At 39.3% G+C, this 19273-nt stretch overlaps 1 long non-coding RNA gene across 2 annotated transcripts in view; it reads right to left on the bottom strand.

Annotated features, from left to right (window-relative positions):
* Positions 1 to 19273, bottom strand: part of LOC141567096 (uncharacterized) — a 239907-nt gene that overhangs the window by 203741 nt on the left and 16893 nt on the right. For both annotated transcript variants that reach the window (XR_012489492.2, XR_016021432.1), the window contains exon 2: positions 4340 to 4421. This is a non-coding gene — a long non-coding RNA (uncharacterized LOC141567096). The remainder of the gene's footprint in view (positions 1 to 4339; positions 4422 to 19273) is intronic.

The following is a 19273-nucleotide window of genomic DNA, read 5'->3' as shown; positions in this document are numbered from 1 at the left end:
TAGGCATTTTCATATTCAATAATCACCCATGTGAAATATTCTCCGTATGCCCCAGTCTCTTGTGTTTCTGCCTCTCGTTCTCTTATTTTCCAGCTGGTTCTCTTATTTTCCAACAGGGAGCAAGGGCAGAAATGCAGTGAAGGTTTTTTAGTATGCTGTTATGAAGGCTAAAGTGAAAAGTTAGTCCATTAAAAATCATTTTTGACAATGGAAATTTGGTGATTGGTCATTGAACACATTTGTCTTTGGCAAAATGGGCATTCAGTGAGTCGGCCTCTAGGAGTTGGCTTGTTCTGGATGTGCAAAGAAAACTGATAGTGGATGAATTAAGATAGAAGCCCTAAAACCTGGAGGTGATGTTGCATATTCTGCCTTCTACTTTTTGAAGAAAAATATTTAGGCAAACAATTATCAGATAGGTACTTTTTTTTTTTCTTTTTTTTTAAGTGTCCAGGCTCAAGTCAGGATCTAAAGCAGTGTCAACAAATGTTTGGCCCTCGGCCACCACCCTGAGCCCTGCCCACATCCTCACCCAGCCATCATTTATCAACCATGCTGCTCCTTCCTGCTTAAGTGGATGTGATTTGAGAACCTTCTTACACACTCCTTAGTCATTGAACTATTTGGTATATGAGTAATAGGAAATCTAATTGTCATCCTGAGTCTCCCAACTATATTAGCACATAAATGTAAACAGAGGTGTTCTTCCCCCTCAAAATAGATTAGAAAATAAATATACCACTACCTAAAAGAGAGAGCATAACTCAAAGACCAGCAAGACATGCCTAGACCTAGACTGAAGGTCTTAATATAGCTAAAGAATGTATCAGCGAGAAGGGGTGTTGAGAGATCTGAAAGGAAATACCGTCGGTGTTCATCTCAGATCAAGGATGCACCTTCTCACCATCCCCACTTCTGTGATCCTGGAGGCAGGTATATTCATCTTGTGAGATGGGAACATCAGGTTGTCATAACCTGACATTTAAAATTCACATACTAGATTTGATTGCTTCTGTTCCTCTTCTATATTTGTATAACAAAATTTCTAAGTATAATTTGGCTTGTATGAGTTACAAATATCTGAATCTCTTAGCAAATATATCTGTCTATAATTCTGCTTCATAATCACTCGCAGGATAATCATAGCTATCATTTTTACTCTGTCTTACCTGCCATATGTGTGTGTGTAGACATAGACTATTTGGTCATTACAACTATGTTATGAAGTAGCTATTTGGATCTTCATTTATAAAGGACATAACCAAATCTCGAGGATGAAAACCTTGGATCAATCTGACTCCACAAAGTCTGTGGGGCTCAACCTTTGCACACTAGCCTTCTGAGTCTAAGAGTCACTAACTAGGCGCTTTTGGGAGGTGACAAGACCAGGGATCTGAGCCGGATAGTGAATTGTGGAAAATCCATACTTTATCAGGTAATCTTTTCTGGGCATAATGAAGCAATGATGTTATAATCATATCAATTGCTTATAACTTCCCGGTTTTCTTATCATTTTAAAGGGCAAATTATTGTGTAATAATAAGAATCATATACATATGCCTAATATTTTTCATATATATATATATATGAAATACATATATATATACATATTTCATATATATATATATATATATATATATATATATATATATATATATATATACATATATATACAAATGTAGTTTGTGTAGATGAAAAAAAGGGCAATGTTTTTTGTTCCTGTTAACTTCCCACAAAGAACACACAGCTAAACACAGAAGACATGCTAATCATGTGACCTAGACTCTGGAGATAAAATCTTTGGGTCATGATCAGCTTTTGGCTGAGACAAGGGATTATGTCCTGCCCCTCCCTACCAAAAAAATATAGTAAAAATAATAATAAGTCCAACCAAAAACTGACTAGCACAGAAGTTCAGCCAGTAATGAAACCCAGAAATTCTAGAGCTGACAGAAATAAACATCAAGATGAAAGTCAAAAGCAAAAGAATAAAACAACAAAAATAAGATCAAAGCAGAAATAGCCCTAGGATTAACACATTGGAACAGGCTTTAAAATTCTGTCATAAGTTTCCTTCTTTCCCCTTAAAATATAAAGCTCTGTTTCTCACACTATGTAAATCATTGAGCCAATACTTAGATCTCTTGGGTGGGAACAGTTGGAAGGCAGTGGAGACAAACTAAAGGTTTACCTCTTTCCCAGTGAAGAGGGAGTAGAAGGCTTCCAATGGGAACCTTGATAGGTACGTATGATAATTCTCAGAATATTGAGTTTATCAGAACATCCTGTTCTTTGGTAAAATAAGGCTTTCCTGGCACAAATACTCCTGACCTTGGGAAAGTATTTATGATTGTTATGTATAAAAGGATGTGTTTTTGTGTTTGCATCTGTTAAATGAGAGCAATGAAAGAAGCTAGGAAGTTGTGGGAACAGAATTCATTCGTGGGAGTGCTTCCAGTATTTTAAAAGGCTCAAGCTGGCATTTGAGGAAAACATGAGAATTTACCTTAACACCACTTAAGTCTTAACAAAAGAAGAATGACAATTAATATAGGGAAAAGGAGTTTCTTTGAGAACACAGGAAACTGAATCAGAGAAAAATCTAGGCCTCAGATTCCAAGTTCTAATTTTGGTATGAATGAGGTCATCAGGAAGTAAGGGCATTTGAATGGCAAACTTTCATTTAAAGGAAAGATAATGATTGGATGGGTGAATGCAGTCCCATATAATTCAATCAACAATGACTCTGGTTCCTTAGGGCTCAAAAAAAAAAAAAAAAAAAAAAAAAAGAAGCAAAATAAAAATAAGCAAGCAAAACATCCAAGCACAAACAAAACAAAACCATGTGAGGGCATAGTTCTAATCATCTAGTAGATCAAAATAACCCTCAAGGCACTACTTGGGCAGAAAATGAAGAAATAAATGCATGGTAGTAGGTAAGAGGCATGACACCTACAAGATCAGATGTATAAGAGCATTAGCCAGACATGATCCACTCTGGATCCATAGCGATTGTGACTCAACTGTATTCCTTAGAATTGAAAATGGGAGCTTAAGTTTTAACATGCATTTGTTAGCATAAACCATAAACCCTTGCTAAAGAAAAATTTTCACCTGGAGCCATCAGAAGATGATTAGGTCAATTGAAAACTGGCATTTGCTTTATAATGATTCTGTTTCACCATTACATTTCCTGAAATGTATTGCTGTTTATTAAGCTAATTGTTTCATTCACAATCATTATACCTGTGTTGGTAAATATCAGTAACTTTCAGTTGTTGATGGTACATGAGGGCCTTGTTCCCTATTATCATGATCAAATTGCAAGAAAAACAAGACAAAGACCAAATTCCTCACACATACAAACATTTACTTTACCAAACAGGCACAACAACAGTTTATAAACGAGTGAGTAAACTCAACTGCCCGCACTCTGTTCTTTTAAGTCTCTGACAGCACACTGCGGGAAAGGACCGTGAGGACAAACACAACAGTAGTTTACGGGCAGGAGTCAGGCAACAAAGAATCCTAGGCATCTACGGCTGCACATGGGCCATTTTGGAATCTAGTCTATCATCTATTGTCTATCTTTTAGAATATAAAGTTCCATTTGAAAGCAGATAATCTAGATGTATTCGATTTTTGTACTCTATTCATATAAAGTTGGGAATGCCTATAAAGTGCCACATACTTTAAGGTATAGAATAAAGACCACTAATAGAAAAATATATAAACAGTACCATCACTACTGAAGTGCTTTAAAGTACAAACAACACTAAAAATGACCCAAATGTTCATGAACAAGAGAACAGATAAAATGTGGTATATTCATATAATGAAAAACCCCAGGAATGAAAAGAAACAGATGAACAATACTAGCAACAATATGGATAAAGCTCAAAAACATTATATAGAATTTTAAAAGCCAAATTAAAAAAAAAAGTGCTTACTATATGGTTCCATCTATATAGAAGTTCAAGAATAGGCAAATTAGTCCATGAGGATAAAAATCAGAAGAGTTGTTGCCTCTGGTGGGGAGGGCCATAGACTAGAAAGAAATACAAGGGGACTTTCTAGAGTGATGGCAATGGTGTATATCTTGATTTGGGTGTTGGTTACATACATGGATATGTATGCATGTATGTGTATATCTATGTATATATGTATGTATGTATCTACATGTATCTATCTATCTATCCATCTATCTATCTATCTACCTATCTGTCTAACATCTACCTTCCTATATATCCACAAATATGAATGTCTTAGTCCATTCAGGTTTCTATAACAAAATGCCACAGGTTTGTTAGCTGATAAACAAAAGAAAGGTATTGCTCACAGTTCTGGAGGCTGGAAGTTGGAGATCAGTCATCTTGGTCAGGTGAGGGCCTTCTTCTGGATTTTAGACTTCTTGCTGTATCCTGGAAGATAGAAAGGCTTAGGGAGCTCTGTGAGGTATTTTTAGCACTAATCTCCCTCATGAGGGCTTCACTATTATGACCTAATCACCTCTCAAAGGCCTCACTTATTAATACCTTTGTGGGGTAGGATTTCAACATATAAATTCTGGGGTGGGGGCACACAAACACTCAGACCATAGCAATGTGCATACACATACATATATACGAGTATACATGTACATATAATATATACACTAATCATGCTGAGTACTTAAGTGTATTCAACTGAACATAATTATAACTCAGTAAAAAAAAATCACATACTACATAACAAATGTCTATTCCCTAAAGTAAAGCCTCTGGATAGCTTGCAGTTTACATTTTACTAAGGAAAAAAGTGTTCATTTGGTCTCTTGAAAGTAATCACAATAATTCCTGCCCTTAATAAGCAGTTCCAATGTGCCAGGCAACATACTACCTAATCACGTGATATATAAAGATCACTGAATGCTCTCAACAACTCTATGAAGTTGAATTTATTATTTCCATTTTGTCAGTGATGAAACTGGTGCCAGAGAGGTTGCATGTTTTGCCCAATGTCACAGCCTAGCAGACGGCAGTGTGGGTCATCAGGCCCAGTTGTCTTTGTTTAACTCCAGAGTTTTCCAGCTTCAAATACAGGCCAAGGAGTTTTGCTGATGCTATCATCAAAGCTCTGCATAACTCCCACATTGCCAAAAGCAACGAGAAGAAACTACTAGATAGTGGAAGGTTATTAAAAAGTAGACCAAGAGATGAAGGACAAAGAAAAGAATGATATTGATTTCCTGTGACTGATCCTTATCAAACGCATTCTCTCCCATGGGTGCCCAGAAGAATTTAATCACTGTCAAGCCCAAACTAAAATGGTGAAACAGATTCTCTCTCTTTTTTCCTGGATTGTAATAAATAACCTCTCCTGCCAATTTGGGATTGCTAGAGAATATTTTTATTTTTATTATTTAGAAGGGAGTCACTTTTAACTTGGTGATTTTTTTCAATTACAGTTGACATTAAATATTATTTTATATTAGTTTCAGATGTACAGCATAGTGTTTAGACATTTATATAATTTATGAAGTGATCCCCCCAATTAGTATAGTACCCACCTGATACTATGCATAGTTGTTGCAACATTATGGACTATACTCTATGCTCTACTTTATATCCCTGTGACTAATTTATGACTATGAATCTGTACTTCTTAATCCTAAAAGAAGTTACTTCTGACAGGAGGTGGATTTCCATTCTTAGAGTTATAGATCACTTCTAATATGTTCACCTAATTGGGTCACCATTATTTTACCTTGATCGGTTGGAATTCCAATTTTGTTCTTTCCCAACATGTTTTTACCAAAAAAATATGGAAATCTCTAGTTAGTATTACAATTCAGTTAACAAAAATAAAATCAAGTGAAGCTCACATTTTTTTTAAGTGGGGCAAAATATTTTTTAAAGGGTAGTGCACAGGAAATTATTCAAATAAAGGAACGATCTCACCATTTCCTTTATTTAGTCTCACTTCACATTTACTAAACTAGCTTCACTATGAATGACTTTCCAAGAGCCTAAACAGGCAAGCAACCTGCTTAGACCACTCCTGGCATGTCCAGTCTTGTGTGAGCCAATGGCAATCTTTCGGTGTTTAAGTTGGTTCCAAACTTCTTTAAGAAAGAAATTACAACTAAGATATTACAGTGGGAGCATACGTTTGTCATGGCTTTAAGATATGTTTTCAAAGGGTTTGAATTTTATTACTAGGCTGAAATGAGGATTATTGCCTTTATCTGACTTTCCCTTCTCGTACATACAAACCAAGTGCACACATACACACTCCTACACATATTCTAGTTCTGAACCAACTTGTACTCTGTAGGGACAATTGAACAGTATTAGAAGTTTTGCCGTCCCCCTCCCTGTGCAATGTTGAACTGACAATTTATGCCTATTGGTGGCTGCTTGAAAATCCAATTAGGCCCTGCTCCTACCAGGAGGGCTCAAGCCTTATTATCTGATCCAAGGTTGTATTAAGACTAATGAACAGTTTATGCCAAATGAAGAAAAAAGGACAGTATATGCCAAAGGAAGTGAAATATATGGCCAGGTGCCTAGGCCATGTAGCCAATGCCATTTTGTAAAGAGAAGTATTCAAGCCACAGTCCATTATGTTTAGATGGAGTTGAATCGTGAGCTCATTAACAAAGTGTTTTCTTAACAGAAAGAGAAACCCTATTCCTGCTTGGAACTTTTGAAGAACACAGTGAGTGTGGTCTTTCCAAAGTCAAGTTTCTGCAGTTTGGTGGAAGAAACGTAGGCTTTGGAGTAAGACTGACCTACATTCTGATTACATCTTGACACTGTTAGCCCAAAGAGGCACAGTAGAGTCAGGATTTGACATGGATTGCTCAATACTAGTCTCATGTTTTTTCTTAATACACTCAGGATCCAGGACAGAATGAAAGGAATGAATGTCATGCCCTAGGACATTAATAATTGAGGCTTTGGCTAGTTTCAATTACCCTTTGAGAATACACAAGTTTATAGAGGCAGTTTATGTTATTTTAAAGTAGCATCGTAGAAGATCTTTCTGGGATGATGATGTACCCTGAGATAACATCATCAGGCACAACATAAAGTATCTTTATTATGATTTGTGGGTTGTTGAAGGTACATGTTTCTGTTAGTTGGAAAGTAAAACTTGAAATTAAAAAAAAATCACTGGAATATTCATCTCAAGTGGTTCCTAATATGAATCAGAAGGAAAAAAGCAGAAACGTTTCAGGGGAATAGCTGGGACAAGAATTAAGTTATTATGGCATAAAAGCAAGAGTGAAGAAAGGGGCCCCAGTGATAATGAAGAGCATGGAGAAGATGCTAAGAGGACAAAGTGACTCACTCTAGTTTACAGCCACTCCCAGGAAACATGAGCGCCCCAGATGACTAGTGAGAAGTCATAGCTTGGGGCAGATATGCCTACATTAGAATAATAGGCCATCAAGTGCTCTGTCAAGGGGGTATAGCGGCCTATTTAAGAATTTAGTATCCAAAGCTAGACTGCCAGGATGTGAATCTCTGTTATGCCACTTACTGACTGTGTCCTTTTCAAGTTACCGGATCCCTTGAAGCCTCAAGTGGACATGATACCAGTATCTCTGTTGAAGTCTGGTTATAAAGGTTAAATGGGAAAATTTGTCCCAAGTACTTGGCAGAAGACTAAGTACTCGACATTTGTTAGCTCTGAGTATTAGATCTTATAATCTTATTAGGTCTTATTAGACCTAACTAATATCTCATGTTCTGATCTATAGTTTGGATTACAAAAATACTCCGAAGCAGTATTCCAACCTGTTCCCAAACAAGAAGAATATGATGAAGAAATGGGTCTGAAACAGGAGCTGTTGGTCCAGCCACTGCTGATACGTGTTCCTTTACACCCGTTTAGCCATCTCACCTCTTTACTACTTACCCTTCAAGGCTCAACTCAACTCAATCTGACCTTGATAAAGCTTCCTCCAATCCCACAAATCAGAGAATTAATTTCTCCTTTCTCTAAATTCCCAAAACACATTGTGTTTGTGCCCTGCCCCTTGCCCCAAACAGTTAGTTCTTTCTGCTTGGTACTATGGGTAATTGCATGACTCTCTCACCAGCTAACGTAGGAAATTCTTGAGGACTCATCACTGATTCCAACATAGCAAAGGATTCTATAAATGCCTACTTAATTAAGACTGAGATGTAAGATACTAAACACTTACATACACAAACACAACTGGTTGTGGTTCATGATTGTGGTTCTCCAACTTTGTTCACTTCTCCAACATAGCTTCATGTTATAATTCAGTTTTTGAAGGAAAACAATGCATTATTCTAATCAGTGAAAGACCCGGAGCCAGCTCGACCTTCTTCTCAATTTGGTAGCCTTAATCAAACTCTCAGAAAAATTCAAGGAAGAAAAGAGACCAATAGTCCTGCACATAATAATTGCGTTACTGAGAGGAACTTCCTCTGGCTCTTCGTTCCCTTTGTTATCAATAAAAGGGAAGATGGGAATCCACCTGAAAAAGGCGGTTGGAACACAAGGTCTGATAAATTTCTTTGGAATTGCAAATGTGTACATTTTAAAACTTTTCTCACAAACATCATTGTCACAAACCAGTGAATCTGAGCCGAGGAACCCCTCACACAAATAATTCCCATGTAGAGATAAATTTTAATTAAACTTAAGTGGCCATTAAAGTTTATCATCAAAAATCAGAGCACCTCAACCAATACTGACAAATTCCCAGGCTATTTAAAATAAGAAATTTAGGTCAGGTGCTTAAAAATATTTCAAGTTCTCATTCTCTTCACACACACACACACACACACACACACACACACACACACACACTATATTTTGAGTGCATGGAGTGATTCAAAATGTACCACCAATCACTACCAAAATAGTCCTTCCTCTTGCTATGGTAAAAGGAGTTTGGATTATTTTTTTAAGTCACTGTTTGGGTCCGGAGAGGCCTTTCTTTTTAGTCTCAAGAATCACAATAATCAATTCTTTTAAAGAGAGAAAAAATGTGTTTTTTCCCAAATATGTTGCACAGAAAAGATAAGGCCATTTCTCCCTAGGGAGATGGGAAGAACAAACTGTGTTGTCAACACAGGAAGGCTGCCTCATAGGTGGACACAACCCTGATGAGAGAAAGCCAGGAAGTAAGAACTACCATGAGAACTCTGCTGCAACCCCAAACCCAAGGCTGGAAGGGGAGAAACAGCCAAATCTGGGAAAGCCTGTGGTTCCAACATGCCATTCTTCTCCCATCCTCCACAGCATGATCTGTTTCTAAACCTGGGGCAGCGATGACAAGGAATGAACCATCATGCCTGCCCTCCCAGGGCAGAACTGGGATGTGGGCTGGAGGAAACTGACAAGGATTTAGGACAGGAAGAAACACTATAAAACTCTTAATTCTGACATCTCTAGGGAAAATGGGTTTGAGTAGACAATTTGTGCGGCAGATTGGGGCCATCAATTTAGATAAGCAAGAACCAGATTTACCAGGACCCGCCGCTGCATAATTCCAGGTTAGCATGGACCACAAGAAATAGATATGGCGGGATCGGAAAGTTAAGCATAGACCATATGTTTTTTTTAAATTATTATTATTGAAGTAACATTGGTTAATAAAATATAAATTTCACGTGTGCAAGATTGTAATCCATATCTGCATACACATCGCATGTTCACCATCGAAAGTCAAGTTTCCATCCATCGCCATATATTTGACCGCCTTTACCCATTTCACCCTCCCTCCACCTCCCTTCGCCTCTGGTAACCACCAGTTGGTTGTCTGTATCTATGAGTTTGTTCTGCTGTTTCGTTTTGTTTTATTTGTTCTTTTGAAGAACACATTATTTTAAAGCACTGAATATCAATGTGCACACAAGGGCAGAGGACCAGGCCCTGTTATAGTTCACCTGTGGACGTGGACAGAAGCCAAGCACACGGCTCCTTCAGCTCCCCCCAGGCCCCCTCCTGCTGGCGCCCAGCTCCCAAGCCAGTCACACTTTGCAATGCAATGAGGCATGTCATCTCCTCCCGCAGATCACTCTCCTCATTGAAGGTGGAGGTTAGGATAGAGATGGATGGGGGTTCTAGCTTGTCCTTGTGGGTTCCAGCCCATCCTCCTGGATTCGTTTGCCTTTTTTATCTTCTAATTCACATCCCTCTTTCCTTCTTGACTGCCTGCCCCACTGACTTCAGACTCCAGAGCCAGAATTAGAAACAACCATACATAAACTGCTTAACTAGCTCTCATAAAAAAAAAAAAAAAAAGAGTTTCTTTCATAAAAAAATCTTCACAAAAAATAGTTTATTCTATGTCACTTCTAGTGGTTCTGTTTCTCTGGTCAAACCCTGCCTGATACCATCTAAATTCTAGAAGAGAAACTGCCAATGTTCTTGGTGGTGGGGTTGACCTGGTTATTAAGCAGATGCTTTGAGATAGGTAAGATGGAGCACTTGAGGTTTCTGATAAAATTAAGTCATGAAAATGTAATTGTAGACTTGAAAAATGGGACAGAAGCAGATGGCAATAAACACCCATTCTAAAGCAATAAAATAAAAGTTGGAAACCTTCAGAATTTTGAATTAGATAATGTTTCAAGGAATGTATGTTCATTTTATATGTATAAACCTATATGCATGTATGAGTGTGTATATATCACATATATAGTTAGACAAACAACATGTTACCTGGCAGACATCTCCATGGAACTCATTTCTGTAAATGAATATGAATTGATAAGCTGCCAAAGGAATACTGAAATGTGAATCTTTAATCAATCCTGGTTTGGAGAAAATAGCGTTGCTCTCTGTAACTCTGAGAAATAAAAATGATTGGTTATAGTGTTTCCCATATTACTTCTTTATACTCCATCTCCATCTCATTTCCATAAGTAGTTGAGGCAGCATGCAAAATACATACACTAAAATAAAATATAAGTAGATGACAAAAGGGGAGCAAAGTAAAACTATGGCTAGAAATATAAAACAGAGCAAGTATGAAGTGAATTCAGAAAAATATACAAATCCTAAAGCATGCATACAATTAATTCCTGTGCAGTTGAGGATAATAGCTATAATCCGTGTGATATACAGACCTGAGAAACGAATGCAGTATTAAATTAAATTAATCAAGATTTAGTATTCTGTATGTGCAAACTGATCATTTAGTTTTGCTCTATGCTAATCAGGTCTTTCCCATAATATTTATCCAGTTTATGGTTTCAGGTCCTAAAAGATTTAGACAATCAAGAATAGTTCAGTCAAGATTAACAACACAGTTAAAACAACAACAACAAAAAAAAACAAAAACGTGGAGTTGTGTCTTGGGAAGATTGGTTGAAGGAGCTGAACTTTTAACCTAAAAGTAGGAAGATTTTAGGAGGCAAAATAACTGTTTTCAATAAAGGACTCTTAAGTAGAATAGGGCACATTTGAGATGCATTACCTGGGGATCAATGTAAAGTCAAAGAGTTAAAGGTAGAAGAAATAAACGTAAGTTGAATGTAATATTCATATCCATACAGATGTAAACATGTAATAAAATGCGTCGAGTGGTTTTGAGCAGAGGTTTCCAAGCAAGCAAGACTCCTCCTTGTTGGAGAGGTCATAGAGAAGAGGCAAACACTGATTGTGAGACTGGAAAAAACATGATGCCAGTGGTCATTTCCTGTCTTGACCCGTATCATAAACACCATCCCAGGACAGGTGGTACATGCTGTTTCCGAAAGTAGTAGGCCAAATCTTTGCAGTTTGAGGCACAGAACAGAGCCCTAAAATGTGACTACCTGAGCACTTTGTTCATTTTCCTGGGGAACCAACAAGAGAAACGTAGCCATATGTAAGACACACCCATTACTCAGTGACGTTCTCCCTGGTTCTCCTTGATTGCTTCTCCTACGTTTTATAATCTTTCCCATGTATGCTCCCCCTTCCTAGATTACAACCCAGAGGTTACATGAAGTAGTTCTAGCCCACAGGTAGATATGTTTAACCTACACAAAGTTTAAAGTTTTAAAATTAGTTTCTAAAATTTAAAAATAAGAAGAATTCACACAAAATTCCAGATTGAAGATTCTTGAAAAATGGAAAAGTCTGGGACTACTGAGCCCTCTATTTTGCACAGCATTATCATCAAGGAAGCTGAATTTTGTCTCCCCTCAAGGTGAAACCTGGGACTCTGTCACTCGTTATTGTCTCATACAGTTACATTAGCTACCTGGCCCAGGAGCTGAGTTTGGCATCTCTGAATCTCTGCCATGTACTTTGAGCACACTAAGTGGTAGATTTTTTTTTTTTTTTGGACTGGGAAATTTTTAGTGAATGTCTCTATATGTTCTTCAGACTGGTTTAGCTGGATTCCCTAGAGAATAGAGCAAGGATTAAGTGCTGATGCTTTATTTGGGAGATGCAAACTGAGGGCAACAAGAGTACAGAAAGAGGAAAGTGAGACAGAAAATTATAGCAAGCAATTGCTCAAAGTTGTATAAAGTTACTGGGCATAGCACTCCACTTAGCAGGTGCAAACGCTCAACCAGTTGAGATGTCTCAGAAATGTTTGTACAAGAAATGGTGTTACCATGGAAAAGAGGAAGAGAGGGATTGGCTCCTTCCCGTCTACCATTTCCCATCGCTCCAAGTTTGCACGATTGGAGGTTAACCTGTCTGTGCTTTTAAGTTGAATGATCTGGTCCCTCTGACGGCTTCTGTCATGCCAGATTCATGCTCTGCAGTGCAGGGATTTTTGTTTTTGTTTTTTTTTATCCTATTCTAAACATGGGAGGAGACAAATTCCAGGCATGACTGGAGGGGCTAGTTGTACTGTAGCAACCAAGGGCAGTGCAAGTAGGTGTAGGCCCCAGGTAGTGGGACTTGCCGTGGACACTTCTGAATGGAATCAGTCAGCCACTCAGGAAAAGCAAGTGAATGAGAATTCTTGGTAGGGATGTTGAAGCAGCCTAAGGCAGAATCAGCCACCTACAGCCTGAAGGCCCAACCTGGCCTGCCACCTGTTTTTGTATAGCCCGTGAAATAAAAATGGTCTTACACTTTTAAACGGTTGGAAAAAAGAAAAATCAAAGGAAGAAATAATGTTTCATGCCACATACAAATTATGTGAAATCCCAATATCAGTGCCATAAATAAAGTTTAATTAGAACACAGGCACACTCATTCATTACATACTGTCTATGTGGCTTTTCAGGCCACACAGTTGAGTAGTTGCAGCAGAGAATGCATGGACTGCAAAGCATAAAATATTTACCATAGGGCACTTTACAGAAAAGGTTTGTCCGTCTCTGGTCTATGGAAGCCCATTCAGTGTATCTAAATTAAGAAACAAAATGCAGGGGCGGCCAGATGGCTCAGTTGGTTAGAGCACAAGCTCTCGACAACAAGGTTGCTGGTTCAATTCTCACATGGGATGGTGGGCTGCGCCCCCTGCAACTAAGATTGAAAACGGTGACTGGACTTGGAGCTGAGCTGCGCCCTCCACAACTAGAATTGTCCTCCACTATTGAAGGACAATGACTTGGAGCTGATGGGCCCTGGAGAAACACACTGTTCCCAAATATTCCCCAATTAAAAAAAATAATAATAATCAACTTACTAGGACAAAATACTTGCTTTTAAATTTTTTTTTTAAATAAAGAAGCAAAATGCAACATTCTCAGCAAAACCCAACAGGGCTATAATCACTCAAAAATTATGTTGCAAGCTACTACCATTTACACACTAATGCCGTCAAAATTATGAAAGTAATCACACTCCCGTGTGCAATCTGAAGAGCCTTCCATGGTTAATGTCCCATGGTCTATTGATGGAGACACTCACAGAAAGACAAAATAACTTTTATGGCTTTGACCCCAATAGCAATACAGTAACTCTATTCGCAGACACAAAGCATCTCTTAACATGATACAGGGCAAGAAAGCAAGCTAATATTATTTATTAAGTTTCTAATTCAAGTCACATGTTTTCAATTGAAAAACCCTACTTGGGGAAAAAATGAGCATCCACACAGAAGCCACAGCCTTGAGCACACCCTTCTACATGCAGTAGCAGGAACACTACTTCTTGTGGTTATGTTTGGTGATGAGTTAACGGCCCAAAGTGTGCCACCTCTGTGCCAGGTGAAACGATACACGGCCATGCTAATAATAGGCCCCACTGTGCTGACAGCTAGAACAGAGAAGCAGTCTCGATGATTGACTATATTAAGAACTCTGTACAAAGAAAGATTTTGAGCATTTAGAGCAGGGGTGTCCAAACTGCGGCCCGCGGGCCAACTGCGGCCCATGATCCATTGTTAATTGGCCCGCAGCAAATTCCAAAAATATATTTAGTTTACGTAAATAAACCAGGTGAGGCAATACATACTTCACCTCGAGTGAGTGGCCCGGCTGTTTGTGTATTTTACCGCATATGGCCCTTGGTGAAAACCGTTGAAAAATGTTTGGACACCCTTGATTTAGAGAATATCTTTTATTTGGGGATTAGTGAAATTTTTTTTTTTCTTTTTTTTAATGCATTCACTCAAAAAGCATCCTCTGAGAGCCTGCTATGTACTAGGTGCTGGGTGAGATGCTAAGGAGACTTACATAAATAGGACACAGTTTCTGCCTTGGCACTTGGGATATCATCAACCGACACTCCAACCGCCATTGCCTGGATGCTGTAAACTCTGCATTCCCTCCCAGAATAGCCCTCTCTGGGGACCCGAGCTTCTAGTGGAACACTATCTAATTATTCTTGGCTCCACTTCCCAAGGCGAGCCTGACCTTTCATGGCAGCTGGATAGCCTGAGCTGCTGAAGTCATGCAAGCCTCTCCCAGGATGTGTGCCCTTGAGCCAAGCACGCACAGGGTCTGCTGTTTTCAAGAGAGGGCTCAGCCCAGGCTCCCAGAGCTCTAGGATTCCTCCCCCATGCCCCTATGGAGGCATCCGCCTGCCTCTCAGCAGCTGACCCACTTTGTGAGAACTAAGGCTTCTTCTGCTCTGTCTAAAGGGGGCTTTTCCTTAGGAGTCTTAGAGAACCTTGGGATAAGAAGCCGGAGCTTGGTTTATTTATGTGTCTTATGCACAGCAAGGTTCTTCCTTTCTGATAGACTGACTGGGCCTGGGGAGGGGTCTCTTTGAAACAGCCACGTGATGACACTCTGCCATCAATAGTGTTCCCAATAGTGATGCCTAAGGGACAGTGTTCTTCAAAGCAGTTCTATGCGAGGCAGCGTGGTGTAGCAGAACACACAGAAGTGCTCTTTAATTCCTTTCCACCATTCTGACCATTAAACATGAATCCTTATTTATACACCTCTGCTCTAAAGGTGTAGGAAAGCTGTGTTTCTGGGTGAACTGGAGTAAGAATTCTATCACTTGAATATGCTTCAAAACACTGAAAACATTTTATCTTTAAAATATATATATATGGCCACCTTGGGTTCTCTCTCTCTCTCTCTCTCTCTCTCTCTCTCTCTCTCTCTCTCTGTCTCTCTCCAATAAAATGTATACACATTTTAAGAAAGGGAAAAAAAAAGCTATCAAAATTGCAATACTCAATATATACCAATAACAAAAGATGAATACAAGACACATTTGACTTCTGCTATTACAGGAGGTGCTCAGAATGGTTACCATCAGCGTCCAGACACTTCTGATAATGGCAAACTACTGCTTGAGCAACGTTGACCAAAGTGTCCACTTGTATACATTTTTTTGGCAGCCTGGTATATAAACACACACACACACACACACACACACACACACACACACACACAGAGGACACCAAAAAAATGTGTACACATTTTAAGAAAGGAAAAAACTGTATTGTAATTATGCTCTTATAACTACAGAAGTCAAATGTGACTTGTATTCATCTTTTTTTGTTGGTACATATTGAGTATTACAATTTTAATATAGTTTTTTTTCCTTTCTTAAAATGTGTACACATTTTGTGGCACTCTTTGTGTATATATAATATATATATATATATATATATATATATATATATATATATATATACATACACACACATATGTATATATATATATATATATACACACACATATATATATTCATTTGGACCAATTCTCTCAGACAGGGCATAGTAAACAGAGCTTTGTCAGCTTTCATTGATTCCAAGGTGCACATCCATCAGGACTCATCTCCCAGTCAATGACGTAACATCATTACTGCCAGTCTGAGTGAAGGCGTGTGTTCCAGATGACCACACGGCTTGTGCCAGCCATCAGGGCCCACCCAGCCTCAGGCTGTTTGACATTACATTCTCTCCTTGATGTTCTTTTGGTTGATCATACATATCCAGAAAGCAAATCTGCGTGAGCACCAGCTGTCTGGGGCTCCTATTCTCAGGGGAGGATTTTTCATCCCTCCACCTAGTGTCCAAGTTGAGACACACATGTTGCCTTGCTTACCCTTTCTACATGGTGGCTTTATTTCTCATTTACCTTCTCAGTGAGGTGTCCTAGCTTTGTGTGTGGGGAGAGTCTCCATTGATATCCTCACGTCCAAAATGATGAGATTGGACAAGGCTACTTGTCTATGAATTTCTGAAAGCTAGAAGAGTGCCTGGTATACAGCAGACACTCAATTATTACACTTAATTTATTATTTTGATCTGAACTTAATGGAGCTCTAATTTTCTATGACTGGTCATTTATTTGTGTCAAGAATAATTTAGGTTAAGCTAGCTCGCTCCTTTAGTTGACCACTGTGCATGGCCTGTTGGACTCAACTCTACTCTTGTCTGCTTCTCTGACTTGCTTGCCTTTCTGTGGTTTACTGCAGTCCAGCTCACCAGGCCTCTGATCTATTCCAGGTGTGGAATTTCAGACAAGGCCACCATCTTAATCCAAAATAAAGTGTTTTAAGGAAAACGCTCCCTACTGTTTTGCAAGGAACCTAGCAGAGCTTCTATCACACAAACTACTCGCAACAAGGAGGATCCTGACAGAAAAATGACGGGGCGGGGAGCATGCCATTCTCTCCCCAAATTGTACCTAAGAGTGTTAAGGGCAAGGCCTTTATAGGAACGTTTAGGAGAAATGGGTAAGTAAAAATATAAAAATATTTAAAACAGATACATAGTTTATACCAAGGGGTAGGCTCTAAACTGTAAGACAAAAAAATCACGTGGAGTCAAAATAACATTAGAATATACCCCAAACTTCACATAGCTGCCAGTATGGTGTAACTCCTACAGACACTCTACCCGTTGTTCCCCAGAACTAGAAGAAATCACACTTTCTTTAGTTGAGTGCCAGCAAAGATAACTGGCTTCCACATCGGGGATATGTTATATATAAATATGTATATATTTTTAAAACCAGAATCACAATTGGTACAAGACAGTCACACCATGCTCACCCTAGGTCTTAGACGTATTCAGTGGAACAGCAACTGAAAAATAAGTTGTTTTCCTCAATTTCTTTTTCTTTGCTGACCTCTACTAGTTGGATTTTGTGTTAAATGTTCACATTATGGCACTCCCCTGTACTTATAGGAAACCAAATATCCAGCGTAACCAGGGTTAGTACACAAAATCAGCTGGAAGCGGATGTGTCCATGGGGTCCCTGAGAGGAGGCAGAACCTTCACAGAGCAATTGCTTCCAAAAGGGAAAAGTGGGGTCTTCGGGCAGGAGGCAACCAGTGATGGGTGCTGGGCTCATGCCTGGAGGGGATACAGATTACCTCTGCAGAAGGTCCTGGCACTGGGTACTAGCAGCTGTGACACTGGGCCTGGGGTAGAGCAGGAGGGCCTCAAATCCCAGAGGACATTCAGTATGAGAGAATACATGGACCCCTGGGTCCATGGAGCATCTTTAAATGAATCCGAACAAAGCACTTCTTTGGCTGACAGCCCTGCACCAAGGGGCATGACTTGGCATCATCAGCCAGCCCATGGGCTGGGTTTCTGCCCCCGTCGCTCTCTCAGCCCAGCACCTTTGTACAGCGTTCAAACTGTACAGTGCTGCATGTGGTCCTGATGATGAGAGCCACACAGAAGCAGGGGTGATGGTCAAGGTCTGGCTTAATCCTCCCACTTTGTGAAGCTGAGTGGGTCTCAGGGTTTGGGTTGTCTCAGCAAGGGGAGGCTGCTGAACTCTAAGGCAGACAGCCAGATCTCTCATTATGTGTGCTGGGCTCTAGAACAATCCTTTAATCCCACCAACAATCCCTGTAACAACAAACACTGATTCTCCTTTTATTTAATTAGAGAACTGTTTTCTCACAAGCATTCGGCCTGACTTATGAATATCTATTGTTCAAAATGTAATTGCATACTCAGCACTGCTCCATGGACGCAGCACCATTTGGGTTTGCACTGCTTACTTTATATTTTTAAAATCCTTTGCTTAAGTGTATATGATCCATTTCAATACAATGCATAAAATCAAGACATTCCAGGAGGCACGCTACGAGTATGTGTTGTTTTAGATACGTGCTTAGACACATGGGGGAGACTATGCCAAACCCACCAGAATATAGCCAGGCTGACTCAAAAGCTTTGACATTTAGAGTGGCGACTGGGCTAAGTCTCCAAGGTGCCCACCACCTTCAGACATTTACCCGATACAAAGTAAATCCATTTTGACTAACTAAAAGGTTGAGTCATACTTTTAAGAATTTAGTAGCATACAAACAGCAATCAGATACTTTTTTAAAAAAACTATCCTGGTGTTCTGTAGATAGTGGGATACATTTTAGAGGAAACCTGCTGGTTTGAAGAAAATTGTCCAGACATTACCATGGAGCCAGGTCATTTCATTGGCCTTCACTGGCCTTCACTGTGGCATTGGAAAGCGGAACTGTGAATGCAGGCTTGGGTGAGTTCAAATGAAACTGTAAAGTCATTTTTGGATGCTCAATATCGCCCATTCCTCTTATCCTAATTCCCTGATTCCCATCATTGCCCATCGCTATCTCCCTGCTGCCCTCACCCTTTAACCGGAAAGGAACTCCTTACTCACTCTTCCTGACATATATCCAGGCTCTCCCCACCCTTGCCTCTGCCTGTGTTTTTTCTACCTCATCTCAGTTCCAAAGTAACTAGGGTGACAAATACCCAGTAGGCTAAGACTTATTTACAATTGCAACACTGCATTTAATAGACATGAAGTCAAGTGTTGGCCACACCCTAGTAAGAACACCATCATCTTCTCTTCAAATCTGCATTTACTCCATTCAAATATGCATTTACTCTTTCTGTCAGCCAGGCAGCAAAAGATATTTACATAGCACCCAGCATGTGCTAGG

Source organism: Rhinolophus sinicus, chromosome 5, assembly GCF_057876585.1.
Source record: "Rhinolophus sinicus isolate RSI-liver-muscle chromosome 5, RSI-T2T, whole genome shotgun sequence".
NCBI lineage: Eukaryota > Metazoa > Chordata > Mammalia > Chiroptera > Rhinolophidae > Rhinolophus > Rhinolophus sinicus.
This window is presented reverse-complemented; position numbering and strand designations above follow the sequence as displayed.